This window comes from Anopheles stephensi, chromosome 2 (genome assembly GCF_013141755.1).
Source record: "Anopheles stephensi strain Indian chromosome 2, UCI_ANSTEP_V1.0, whole genome shotgun sequence".
Lineage (NCBI taxonomy): Eukaryota > Metazoa > Arthropoda > Insecta > Diptera > Culicidae > Anopheles > Anopheles stephensi.
This window is the reverse complement of record NC_050202.1, coordinates 60467903-60481184: the sequence shown is the minus strand read 5'-3', so window position 1 is coordinate 60481184 and position 13282 is coordinate 60467903. Positions and strand designations below refer to the sequence as shown.

The 13282-nt window shown below is 45.4% G+C and overlaps 1 protein-coding gene across 5 annotated transcripts in view; it reads right to left on the bottom strand.

Annotated features, from left to right (window-relative positions):
* LOC118506509 (microtubule-associated protein Jupiter) overlaps positions 1-13282 on the bottom strand; it is a 111870-nt gene that overhangs the window by 9881 nt on the left and 88707 nt on the right. The gene's annotated exons all lie outside the window — the stretch shown is intronic.

Here is a 13282-nt window from a genome sequence, read left to right as displayed (position 1 = left end):
AGCGCACTGGTTCTGGTCCTTTTGCTGGAAGAATTTTGGATTTGGTTCTTCTCCCTGCCAATTGGTCAACCTAGAATCTACACACGTACGGGCCACCTTCACTTGTAATAAAATTAGAATCCTGAGTCACGCACATTTCTGCCGAATATTTTTGTGGGCCATTATTTGTCACGATACTGGTCGCTTGCCACTTTACAGACGACGTGCGCACCCGAAAAGTCGGCTTTGGTGTCTGGGTTAATGAGTGCTAAGGACTGCGACGACCTTGAACAGTCATTTGGGTCGGTCGGTTGTTGATAAGCGCACGGGAACAAACCAAACGTGCCTCAGGCACGTTTTGTTGGTGGGTGGACGGGTTTTCCGAAGACTGCTGGAGATTTAAAGGTACCCATTGCGTTCAGCACCCAAAGAGGCGCTTGTGCTCGCCTCTGCACATAACCTCAATCGTGTGGACATTTAATCGACGTGAGAAATGAGGTTTCCGGCGATTTTTCTCTTCGATCACAAGACGACGACACCTGCCGCCGCACGGTTAGTGGCCACCCAAACATTTCTCCAATCAGAGACCCCGTTACGCGTGACCTACGGGCGGTACCCACAGCCCTGATGACGATTCGGTCTCGAAGGGGCAGGTAAAAGTGAGAGATATCCCCCCCCCCCCAATTCCAGACAAGCTTAGAGCGCACACGCTGGAGAACGTTTTGATCGTCTTAAAACATCAATTTTTTATCGCTAGAAAAGTGGACGCCAAACCAAATCGATCGACTGTTGATCGCAAAATCCGTTCAACCTTCTTCTCCCTTCCCGGCGTATCTCAAAGTACGCGGGAACTAGGGACGACGCCGCCCCTAGCGAGTGGAGAAAATTGAAAATTTGCTGCCTCACCCCAAAAAACGGCTTTGTGGGATCCCAATTTTCGGGGGCTCTGATTGCTTCGAATGTTTAACGATCGATGGGAACGTTCTCACGGCGCTTGATCGGCTCTCGGTGGATTGGGAAAGTGACTGGCCGCTTCCTTTTCACGCTGGTTCGTCACATAGCAAAACGGCAATGAAAAATCTGTCACAAATAGGATCGAACACGGGTGTGTGAAATTTGTTCGCTCCAGCAAATGTGGTCTCTCCACCACCGGAACACCGGAAGCTAGAGAGGGCTACTAGCCTGTCATATTAAATTGACTCGATGGGAACTGAGGAGCGTTTTTGGTAGCTTTCCAATTTCGTTACGACACTCAAATTCCAGATAGTTTTCAAGCGATGCTCACTTGAGCTAGATCTTTTTGTATCATAAATCATAACCGCAGTACAATTTATATCGAACAACATTATTTCCCTGCAACTTCTAATGAAAGCGCCTAATGGTATGCTATCCGCTGCACAAGCTGAGTAAAGGATGTGTCAGGGATTCTCAAGTGGCCATTTGTCTCTTGTCGCTGCGATAAGATCATTTCCCCTACGTTGACAAATTCCAATTAAAAATATTATCCCTCTGTGTGGTGCATGTGAATGGGATTGATTTATCGAAAACTATGTCTCGCTTCACAAACCCTAACTTCAACACGTCTCAAGTGCCCATTCCATATCGCCGGTCCCGATTATACTAACGAGATTTAAATTCCTCAAAACGCCATAAACCACCACTGCCCTCTTTCACGATCCACCCCAATACCAGCCTAAACCATAAAAACATAACGATTTAGGCATAACGACCAACTTGAAATCAATCGGCCGGCAAGAGTGCGCTGTGCATATGTGAAACCCACCAGCAACGATTGAGACGTCCAAAAGACAACAACAACAAATTGGAAAGCGTCTAAAGTCGCTGGGGCGCTAAATAAGAATGATAATCCCAACGACCCCATGTTGCAAACCGACGCCAACCAGCGCACCACACTTGAGACTCTCCCCCACCCCCCCATTTCAGATCGTTAGACCCTTTGTGGCTCCTTCCGGGAAACTTGGAACTCTGGGCTGGTGAGGAATTTATGCTCTCGCCTACAACGATCGGTGACTGGTCGCTTTCTCAAGTGGAAATACTACAGTTTCCCGCTGGGAACAACATCCGAAGGGATGATGCTTCGAACGATGTCGTCAACTGGTCTGCCACTAATTCTACGTTCCCGTGCGAACGCATCCGCGCCCGCCGGTAGGTTTCAATCTGATAAAGTGAAGAAAGACACTGCATCCAAACGCTCCAACGACCTCCTGTGTATGCAAGCGCAGTGCAGCAAGGTGTCACAGTTAAAAAGGGCACCCGCGGAGAGAAAACATTCATGAAATTTACATAAATTACGATGCACCCAGATGACCGCTGCTGCTGCTGCTGCTGTTCCCGATGCATCGATCAAACACAAGCGGCAGCATCCCTGGGGGTGATGAGAGGTGATCGATGCTGTGGGGGATTACACTTTCCTTTGGATCGCTCCTCTCTCACACTCGTTAGCACCTTCGGGTTCCAAATCCGTTCAATCCGGCGTACCAATTTAGAATCTACCACACAACCAGTTGGCACCTTTTACCAGCGCTCATCAAAAACACATGTATTTGGTGGTTTGGTGCGCATTGCGTTCGATGCATCATAAATGGCCATCGCAAATGGGCACCAAATTTGTAGCAAACGCCTGTTAAGATTCCAGTGCGCTGAAGCCCGACGCTGAATGGGACGACGGTGGAATTGCGGAAGGAGGAAATTTTCGAAAGGCAAGTGAATACATTTGTTTGCTGCTGCTCTTTCCATTGCATTGACGTTTGTTCTACGGCGAATGCCAGAAATGGACGTTATGCTACAGCTCCTAACACAATTCAATTAGTGGATGCAGCGAGCCAAAAACTATGCATAAATTATATATAAGCGGTAGAAATGCAAGGCAGAGATCTGCGATCTGGTTGAAAGATTTTATCGATTGCTTCTTCAATGTTCCAAACAAAATTTTGTTCTTAAATGAGATGGATTTGTTTTAAAATAATTTCTTGTTATTTAACTATAAGTTCAGCAAAAAAAGGCTTGCAAAATATATTCTTTTGCATGTTGGCTTCCACCCAATACAGGGCTTCGATCCATGCAATAAAATTGTTCAATCACTTAAGGGAATGTATCATATGATTAGTGCAATATTGGAAACTCGATGTGGAACTTTTCAATCATATAATGGAAACATGCATACAGTTAGCGTAGATTTGCAACATGACTATGGAACTTTGTAATAAGCTGTGGATTTTCTGCCGACTGTTTGGTTCAATCCTGTTCAACTGTTAAATTTCAAACTATCATTAGATCAACTGTCATTGGACAGTCATGTTATAGATTTCTCCTTATTATTTGCAACATTCCATTATATTATTGCAAACATCCACAACAAGCTTGCAGTGCAATTCATTAACACCATTTCCTCTAAAAAAATATAAATTCCATCATCTGGATTGAAACCCTATAATTGCACATTGTAAGAAATAAATTATTAATTTCATGCTCAGTTGGCTCTACAAGGATGATCCTAAGCTAAACATCTTCAAACCTACTTTGCACAGTAAGTCAAAACAAATCGCATAAGTAGCTGCAAACAGCTCTTTCGCTAGGAATAACCACTACTAGCACCTCGATAAACATAAGACAATTAATTTGATCATAAACGCGATCGTTGATGAATATACATTTCACACACACGCAGACGCGCCGAGGGAAATGAATGGAATCATGTGGCTTTTCACGATCATTGCCCCGACCCCACGAAACACCCATCGCGAGGGGAGCGCGAACCGGTAGCGATGCACAATGCTGTTCTTCGTTTCGTTTTTCATTTGATAGGAATCCATTGCTTCACAATGAAGCAATACCCTTTACTGTTCCTGGCAGAGCAGACCCCATCTCAGACATACAAAACGCGCACGCGAGAGCATGAGAGTGTGTGGGAAGAAAATAAATTAAATTTTGCTCCACCAGATTCTTCCCTCCATGCCGTGGTTCATAAGCTTTTTAATGGGTGACTGAAGGTTTAGATATGATCCATTTAAAAAAAGCACGGAAAGAATATTTCATTTTACCATTCTGCGAAGGCGGTTTTCTTCTTCAGATCGGAATTTACTAACGCCCCAAACGGCTCTGGCACTGGAAGGAGGAAGTCGATTTTACATCAATTGTACGCTCACGGTACAACGGAGTGCGCGTCAAATGTCTGAGTGTGTTTGAAGGGTTTGAGCATGCTGATGTGCCCCAGCCACGGGGAATGCAACAAACAATTGCCATCAAAGTATATGGATAGAGAAAAATAGTACACACTCAAAAAAAAAGGGCCGCAGTGCTGTGCATTTTCCTTTAGAAGAGCATCTACCCCCAACATACAGTCGGCAGACAAAAGAACAGCACCCTAATGCTTTACACAATCGACCTGTGCCTCGTCTTGAACTCTCCCGCAGCAGTAGTAGCACGGTAGGTCGGCAAAATCGTACCAGCTGAGAATGCTGAACCCGTTAGCCATTCGAGCGGGTTAGCCGAGCAGAATGTAAAGAGAAAAAAAAAGAAGTCTATAGCCGTGTGCCGGTAAGTTCTTGAAGAAGATAAGATAATGGAAAAACGTACCGTCTTCTGCATGGAATTGGAGGTGATGCAAGAAAATGTTAATAAAACATACACCATTACGATATTCCGTTTGCATCATCATCATCATCGTCTTCGTCGTAGACACCGGCCGGGCGATCGGTCGCCCGCTGTCATCGTTTTTCATCATCGATCGCGGTTATGGTGGGGTTTTTATTGTATTGTTCAGTCAAAACCATTTCCCAACGAGTTCGCTTCAACTGATCGCGATGGATCTGAATGTGATCTGCCAAGGGAAGATGTCAGCCACAACACGCCACCCCCAACACGGCTGCATAGAACACCTAGTCCAGCAAGCACATCAACTGAAGTCGCGAGGGTGTTGCGTATGATCGGGTCGAAATGATCGACATACTTCGTGGGTTTTTTTTTGCTTTTGATTGATTCACAAAAAGAATTCTGCGTTCCAAAAAACGCTTTGTGAATTAAATTCAATTAAAAAATATTACTCTGCTATGCTTTGGTAAACCAACTCGAGCTGTAGCCTGTTGGGATCAACTGATGTCTAAACCACATACGTAAGAAACAATGCAATTACGTTGCAATGGAATGTATGGAAGAATCCACGATGAGTCGCTGCTAACGGTTAATTTGCACGAAAATTATCACCCACCACCCACCCTTGTGTCTGAGAGGCCTTCTTCTTCATCTCAACTGAAGCTGTGCTTCATATTTACAACATTTTCCTTCACATACACACACACACCACCACCACAGAAATATCTGTTTGCGTGTTTGTCTGCATAAAAAACGGTGCATCCGACTGCACCGAAGTGTGGGCGAGAAAAAGTGATTATGATTATTGCCAATTAAAACAACACCGCAATGCAATCTTTTCCCGCGTGGTGAGGGAAATTCCGCATCGGAAAACTCAAATATGAGAACGGCGAAAAACGCCGCCAGAGCACAGGCTAGCGGGACTGGAAGGAAATATTTTAATAGCGTTTGTTTTCCCGGCTTCCGTGCGTGTGTCAGTGGAGAAGAAAGAAAACGGTGCTTTCCCAGTTTTTCCGTTGTTTGTGTGCGGGGAGGTAAGCTTTGCGAATAAAATCTAACCAACTGCGGCCCCACTGCGTCCGAAACAAATTGAACGGTAATTTATGCTTTTGTTACGCAAAATCAATGCAGTTCATTATCGCACTCTGCCAAGACGGAAGGAACCAAAGATGCTGACGTATCATCTTCGCTGGGGTGAGTGAAGCATTTTTTTCCCATGAAAAGCGCGCGATCGCTGGCACACGATTACTTTCACACGATCCAACGCTTTTTTTTCTCCGGCGAGGTGGTTGCAATACAAACGGGAGGCTCAATTTTCTGTCGGGCAAGGAAGTAAGGCGAGCGCAGCTTAGGCAAAACAAATCAACCTTTTGGGGCCACGAGCAATGGAAGGTGCAGGTGAAATGGAGACCTTTCGCGCTTGGGAACCATCTTGAAGGGCCGCGACTGTTGCTAATGGGTTCGGTTCGGTTAAATGGCAACATCTTTTCGTTGGCAAATACACGCCAATTTCTCATCGCTCGAAATTGCCGGCTGATGGTTTCGATAGGTCGGCTCGGGGAGTAAATGCAAATCGATGCACACCGCCGTGCCGTGCATTCGGGTGCAATTCCAACAGGAATCCAATCCGCCGGCACGCAACGCAGGGGGGAGAGACCGTCCACAAGAAAGACTACAATTTGGATCATTAGTAATAATGGGTTTGAAATTGTATCTCCCTATGTCATAAATTGTCCATGCAACAACTATGGTCTCCCCCCACCCCTAGTCGTGTAGTGCTCGGCAGGACCCCCGTCCTATTTTACCCATGTGGGACCGATTGCATGCCATCATGACACGGATTGGTCGGTGCTCGATTTATCTTCCCTGTTCGCTGCACCCGCTTTCCCCGAGGACGAATCACGACACAACTGGGAAAATGTCTTACGCACCGGAGAAAACACGACATCTTGATTTGTGTGCTCCTTCTTCGCGGCCCGTGGAATTGCCTCTTCACAGGAGATACGATACGCGAGACACATTAGTTGGTTGACAGTTCATTTTTTTTTCGGTGCGTTCGATTCTTTCACGGTAAAGATTCAATTTCTATTCCTACCGGGGAGTTTCATCCGCTGCGTGCATTGCGCACCTGAGCGGGCGAGCGATCTATTTCGATCGTTCGATTCTCGACAGCATACACACGATCAACGGGAGTGAAATTTATCGCCTTCACTGTCGAGATAAATGGAAATTAGGCTCCATTTGCTGACACGAATGTGCAAGGTGTAACGGCGGCAAGGAAGGAAAATGCAATTTGAATAATTTTTAAACGATCTGATTGCTTTCACATACAGCTGAGAGAGAGAGAGAGAGAGAGAGAGAGAGTTAAAAACAATCGAACGCCCCACAACCTTTGCTGCTGTCAATGTCACCGGAAGTTTCGCTTTTTTTTAATACCCAGTTTACGCTCTTTTTGGCAGACGGTATTCTATTCAAACAAAAATTTTGAATGAAAAAAAGAATCATCCATCCAAAACGAGCGTGATTTTGATCATACACCGGTTGACCGGGAAATCGATACCATTTTTGGTTTTTCTTGTTCGCTCAGCCCTATCGTAAGGCACACTTCCGTGCGTGCACGATTAGGTTGAGGAAATAATTTACCCGGGGCAAACACGAATGGGGACAATATTACAATCTCCACCACGAACCGGTACTATATTGTTGGAAGTGAAATAATTCTGTCCCGAAAACCGAAAAAAAAATCAAAGCATAATTTTCAAGCAGCGCAATGCTCGTAGTAAGCGCAAATCGTAGGGCGGGCCTGTAGCGTTATGAACCCTCATTTGGGACGGTGTTTTATTCCAGCGAAGGACGGAAGTGATTCCCCCATGTTCCTATGTTGGCCACCCAGTTTATATTGGAGTATCGATAAAATAATTTTGAATAACTTCCTCCCTCGAATATTATTTATTGCGCTTGGCGCTCGGCGACAACTTTGAGCGGCCTGGTTTGAGCATTAAAATCTCGAGCAAGTCATTTGGAAGCCTATATACTTAAACTGCTGTTGTCTAAGCCGTTTATTCGCATCAAGATGAACTCTTCAAAATGGTCCTCTTTCTCTTCGCCACACACAACCTAAAGCATTATAAACTGATAAACATTTAAAAAAAATCAAAACGACCCTAAATTGCAGCGAACAAATTAGACAAACATTAGCGAACATAGCGAACGGATACAAATAGATTACAACCAACACGACCCAATTAGATGCCGACCGGGAGTCCCGGACAAGCGCGTCCAAACTGCTAGCGTGTATAATTATCTTCGTGAACGGCAACACAAAAAGATACATCAAATACCGTAAAACAATATTTGTTTCATAATCATTGCTAACCACGAGAACTATCAGACCCCTGTGCTAGCCCCATTATGGGAGGCACTGTTGGGGGATCCTATGTATAGATGGATTAAAAACCCGAAACCCAATGTTCCTTTGACTAACTTTTTGGGTTCCACACTCACACACACAGATCTTCTGCTGCAATTTCCTCAACCTGTGTTGATCACAGTTTGGCCACATGCACCGTAAAAATGGGGCGGAGAGAATGCGTTACACCCGTAACAGAAGGAAAAGATGAGTCACTAATTTGTTTTCCAATTTGGGGCCCCAGAGATTCTTGGGCAATTTAATCGCTTTTTTTTGCTCTTTTTTCTTACCGAGACAGTTTGTTACCGGCGCAGCATGTTCTAAATAGGAAATGTATGATGGCGGCGGCATCAGTGGTCGTAAAATTACTGGTTTTATCTAAATTCCCGTAATCTGCAGCCCGGCGGTGGAACCAACCTTACCAACGTTCGACCATCCCGCACCCAACTGCTAGGTTCGGTAGGTAAGGAAACGCCTCTTCCGCTTATCTAACCACGGGCGGGCGCTTCTTTAACTTCCTTCAAAACACACCTGGAGACCTAGCGGAGTCTCCAGTGCGGAGTGTGTTCAAACACGAAACACGATCATACCGCGACCGAAGGACGGTTGGCAGCGAGAAGTTCAGAGGGCGAAAAAAAAAGGTCACGAAATGTTTTGCTCGGCTCACTAAACTGTGACCAACATTAAGGCCGCCAACAAATTTTCCCACCTGCGGAGAAGGTTGTTTTGGCAATGTTGTTCGGTGATGGAAGAAAGTAGAGCTCTTGCCATATGCTCATCCATCATCGACGGCAGAGCCATCAATCTGGTGATGATCCGTTGTTGCTTGAACGTTGATTCATGTCTACCAGTTGTTGATCGTTTGCCCACCACCGCGTACATATTTTGAGTGGTTTGCACTAGAAAACAAAGCCTTGTGTGCTCTGCCCTACCACATCGAGTCCCTAGGTTACTAGAAACGGTTGCAAAACACAAAGACACACAACTACCCAACAGGAAATGAGGCGTACCCGCAAAAAAGATGAAACTTTTATTTGTTTGCGATTGTCGCTATGGCAAATTGGCGGCCATAGACACCACCGTACGTACGATGGAGGTTAAAACTTGACGTACAAAAATCCCTGCGAAAGGTAAACTTTTCCTGCAGGTCTCCGCCCTCCGGGGAAACGATGGAAACTAGTTCACTGGAATTTCGTTAAATAACGTCGTGCGGAAAGCCCGAAGCGAAGGCATTTGTTGTGGGGACTAGTGGGGCATAGTTTTCAGAACCTTCACTCTGCCCCAGGGCAGATCGATCGACATACACACTTCGAACGGGGTACCCCCAAAATACTACGGTGCTTGTTTTAAAAAAAAGACCAAAACAAGGACACACGCATACGCTCCTTGCCGCATTTCGATGTAACTGTTAACCATCGGCGCCCTATTTGCGTTTCTAGTCTTGCATGGATTTCGTTTTGAGCAAAAACAAAAAAAAAACGTCCTAAATAAAAGGATTTATGTTGATCCACACTCTGCCCACGCGAAATCCCTCACCGGCGCTATTGAACCCAATGCCGGGTTTAGCTAGATGATTTACTTATTCACCCGCGTATGCTAATGGTGGTTCCAGTCGCGAAACCGACGGCAAAAGCTCACAGTGGAGTTACATCGATATTTGATCCATGTGCTTGATATTTTGTTTTTGTTTGTAGCTTTCCGAGGGAAAAATAGGTCCACCAGCTCTGGATGATTTTTCCTTGGCACTGGAAAATCCTGACAGTAGACGAAGACCCTCCCGTGCAGAACTACTATTCAATGCTCTACAGCTCGGTCAACGTACCTAAAACGAGAGATAGAAAGAGAAAAAAGGAAACGATTAGAATATTGGCATTAATGTGTGAAAGGTAAAAGTTTCTTTGCTTCGATAATGTGACATGATTCACTTTTAATGTCATGAGGTTCCGAATTTGTGGTAACAACAGCAACCGAAACAGCCATAACTGCTCTAACCCGTTACCCGCTTAAGCATAAGCTAAAACTTATTGTGCACGCCATGGTTGCTAAATGCTGAACTCTATCCGTCACGTTACGGCTGTCAGATTTTAATGTGCAAAACTCCGGTACCGACATCTGGTTGCGGTTCCACCAGTCTAATGATGTTCGCCATTTCTATCTCTATGGCAAGGCACAACGGTATAGCCACAGAGAGCCGTCAAACGGTTGTCCTGCTTCGCAACATGTGTTCGGCTTTCTTCCATCGACACTATAGCTTTAGTCACCATCAATTTGTCGCGAAATGGGCCCCTAATCTATGGGGCTAATGTTATTAACCGCAAGCATACCGCTGTGTCGCCAAATGGATCACGGTTGGAAATCGTTACTTCCTACTGTAGATAACTCACGCTCGCATCCGCGGGGAAGAAGAAAACCTCCGTAGTAGGGTTGGGATATTAATTTTCCCTTCTGGATCGTTCCTCCCGATAGCGTAACGTGTGCCAATGAGGAAGAAGATATTACCGACTGACTTTCACTGAATCGTTCGGTAAAGAAACGGCGATCATGCCACCTTCAGAGCACCTTCGAAAGCAACTTTAACGACTTTGACAAACCGTGACCGATCGATGGTAGAAGGTGATTTACGGGGCGTCTGAATCGTTTTATTCTATTGATGCAAGTTCCAAGAAAAATCACTTTCAAAATAATAATCACGGTACCGCTACTTTCAAATGGAATGTTTGCATTGGGGTGTTATTCGCCAAATTTTACGACCTTGTTTGTCCCGGAACAAAGAATCAATCCGAACCGTCCATCGTCCGCAGTGATCGTTCCGACAAAGTGAACAGTAAAAATTACTCTAACAACCATTTGTTCACACTCAATCCACCGCTGATGGGACATTTTATACTTGAAGCCTCTTTCCGCCTAAGATAATCCGCCTTCAGCTTTCCTCCAATGATCGGCACCACGATGGATGCACAAAGTCGCCTTGAGAATCACCACGCAAATCAAAACGATCAATCGCGCGATCGTTGGTCCTCTCCTGAAGGGATAACAGTACCCGGGAGGAGACTAGCGAAGGCTGAAATAGGTTTTTCCGCTTCTTCCAATAAGGTTGCAATTGCAGTGCGGCTGATCAAACCTCACTGATACGCCACGCTGGATGGGCGTCAAGTTGCAAAATGGTTTAGATTTAATTTAATGTGACTTGGTCGATGCGGTCGGATCGGGCCGATATTCTTCGTTCAGCTAGATGTGGTTATGGATTGGCGCGCGGTCAGAAAATCCCAGCCACGGCAGGAGTATAATGTACACCCGGCTGTGCGGATCGGCGAGCTCGCGCTCGGGAAGGTTGTTAAAATTTTACAACCCATTTCCTGCGGGCGGGCGCATTTTGTTACCGCGTGGTGGTGTTGTTTGGTTAAGAGATTGTAGGTTCTTTTTTTTTTGCACCATTGCACCCTCACGGGCTTTGAAAGCCATCATACTCGTTGGCCCACCCAAAACCGTGGTCACAAGGTTGCAGCTAGCCGAGAAAGCTAATGGAGAGTCTCCTTTCTACCAGTATCTTCGGAAGAAATCAAACACTTCCAACCAACCAAGCTCAGGCACCGTAAGAGGGCGCCCGCTAGGAGCTAATGCTTTTACTAGCCGGCTTTTACGCCGGTGTATTCATGTGCTGGGCGCGCGCGCGCGCTCACGTTTGAAGTTCTTTAATTGATGCTGATTAGTGACAGCTGGAGTGAAGCATCGGAGGAAGAGTGCAAATAGCTGGACAGGGGGAGCAAAAATAAGGGCTCTTTGGGTCGTCCGACGTTACACGCGGTAATGAATAAAAGGGCCGGCCTTGTTTGGACTAATAAGTAATATACAAAGGCTTTTTAGTTGCACATTTCCAGTAGAAAAAAAACTAAGTACCTTGGAGCGTTTGGAAACTTTAATAGAAAATGGAGCAACAATCAGTTCTACTCACCAACTCAGGAAAAACCAACCTACCGATAAAAAAAATAACATACACACCCTCCCAACAAACATTAGTTACCCGAGGTGAAAGAGTTAAAACGGGAACGCTTCTCTCGAGCTTCGTGGAACCTGCCACAGACACACCAAAAAACGGTCCGCGGACCACCGTGAGCGACCTCTGGGTCGCCTCTTTCCACGCTGATGAGATGATTGGCTCCATTGGATTAAGGTCCGGTTTTAGTGTTTTAAGATTAATTTCGGTTCGGTTGGGGCTAAGCTTTTTGGGGTTTGTTTTTGCTGCTGGTGCAAATGGGTAAGGGAAGTGACTAATTTTCAACAGCAAAAAGGTAACCTTTACCACCAGCCACAGCCAGCTCTACTCTTCAATATCGCTGATGGGAAATCCATTTCTTTTCCTGCCCCGACGTAGGATGATTTTATGCCGTTCGATTGGTTTCTGACTTTCGCCCCACGATCCAACCGATGGAGCTGCCCGAGACGCCTTGAACTTCTGTGGGGGGTCTGCGCTCCACTGTTTGCAATCGGCGAACCAAAACATCCTTACCGTTCACACAACGGTCTGGGCCGGAAGAATCGCGTTGAATGTTTGTCGACCAAATTTTGTTTGTGTTGTTTGGTCTATCCGAAATCGTAGTACCAAAATCTTGCACCCCTTGGCGAAAGCCATTTCTTTGAACCCCTATTACCCAAAATTTGATGTCCGATCGGGATTGGGACCCGATGCGAAGGAAATGATCAACAAGCCGGCAAATTTGCGATGCCAATACATTTTTATTGATTTCCTTTTTTTTTGCTGCCGAACAACGTTTGATGAACGGCAGGAAACGCCCTGCGAATATGATTTATTGTGGGGCACGGGGGAGCTCATTTAACCCGGAGCTAATGGATCAGCGTAATTAATTTAAATTTTATACTTATGACAAATTTCAACACCAAGCTCCAAATAAACCGCGACTAAGTGGGTACGGTTGGCAATTATGACGCGAAGTCATTTGTCGCAAGGAAGTTACACACCAACGTTGGAGCCCTCCGGCGTGCCATCATTCATAGGGAAAGTCAATTGCTAGGATCATTAATATAAATTGTTTGCACTGCAGAAGGGAAACAAGCAACAGGCCAGCCCTTCGTTGACAAATGTTTGTGTATCAAAGCCTTTCATCAAAACGGTATAAAAGCGCTCGGGGAGAACGATCGTTGGCATACTACCTGCGTTATTTAAACAGTACTTAGATAGTGAGATTCAAATAGTCAACCATAAAGATAAATCACATCGAGCCTGTGGAAATATTATACTGATTGATAATCACACCTCGACCAACT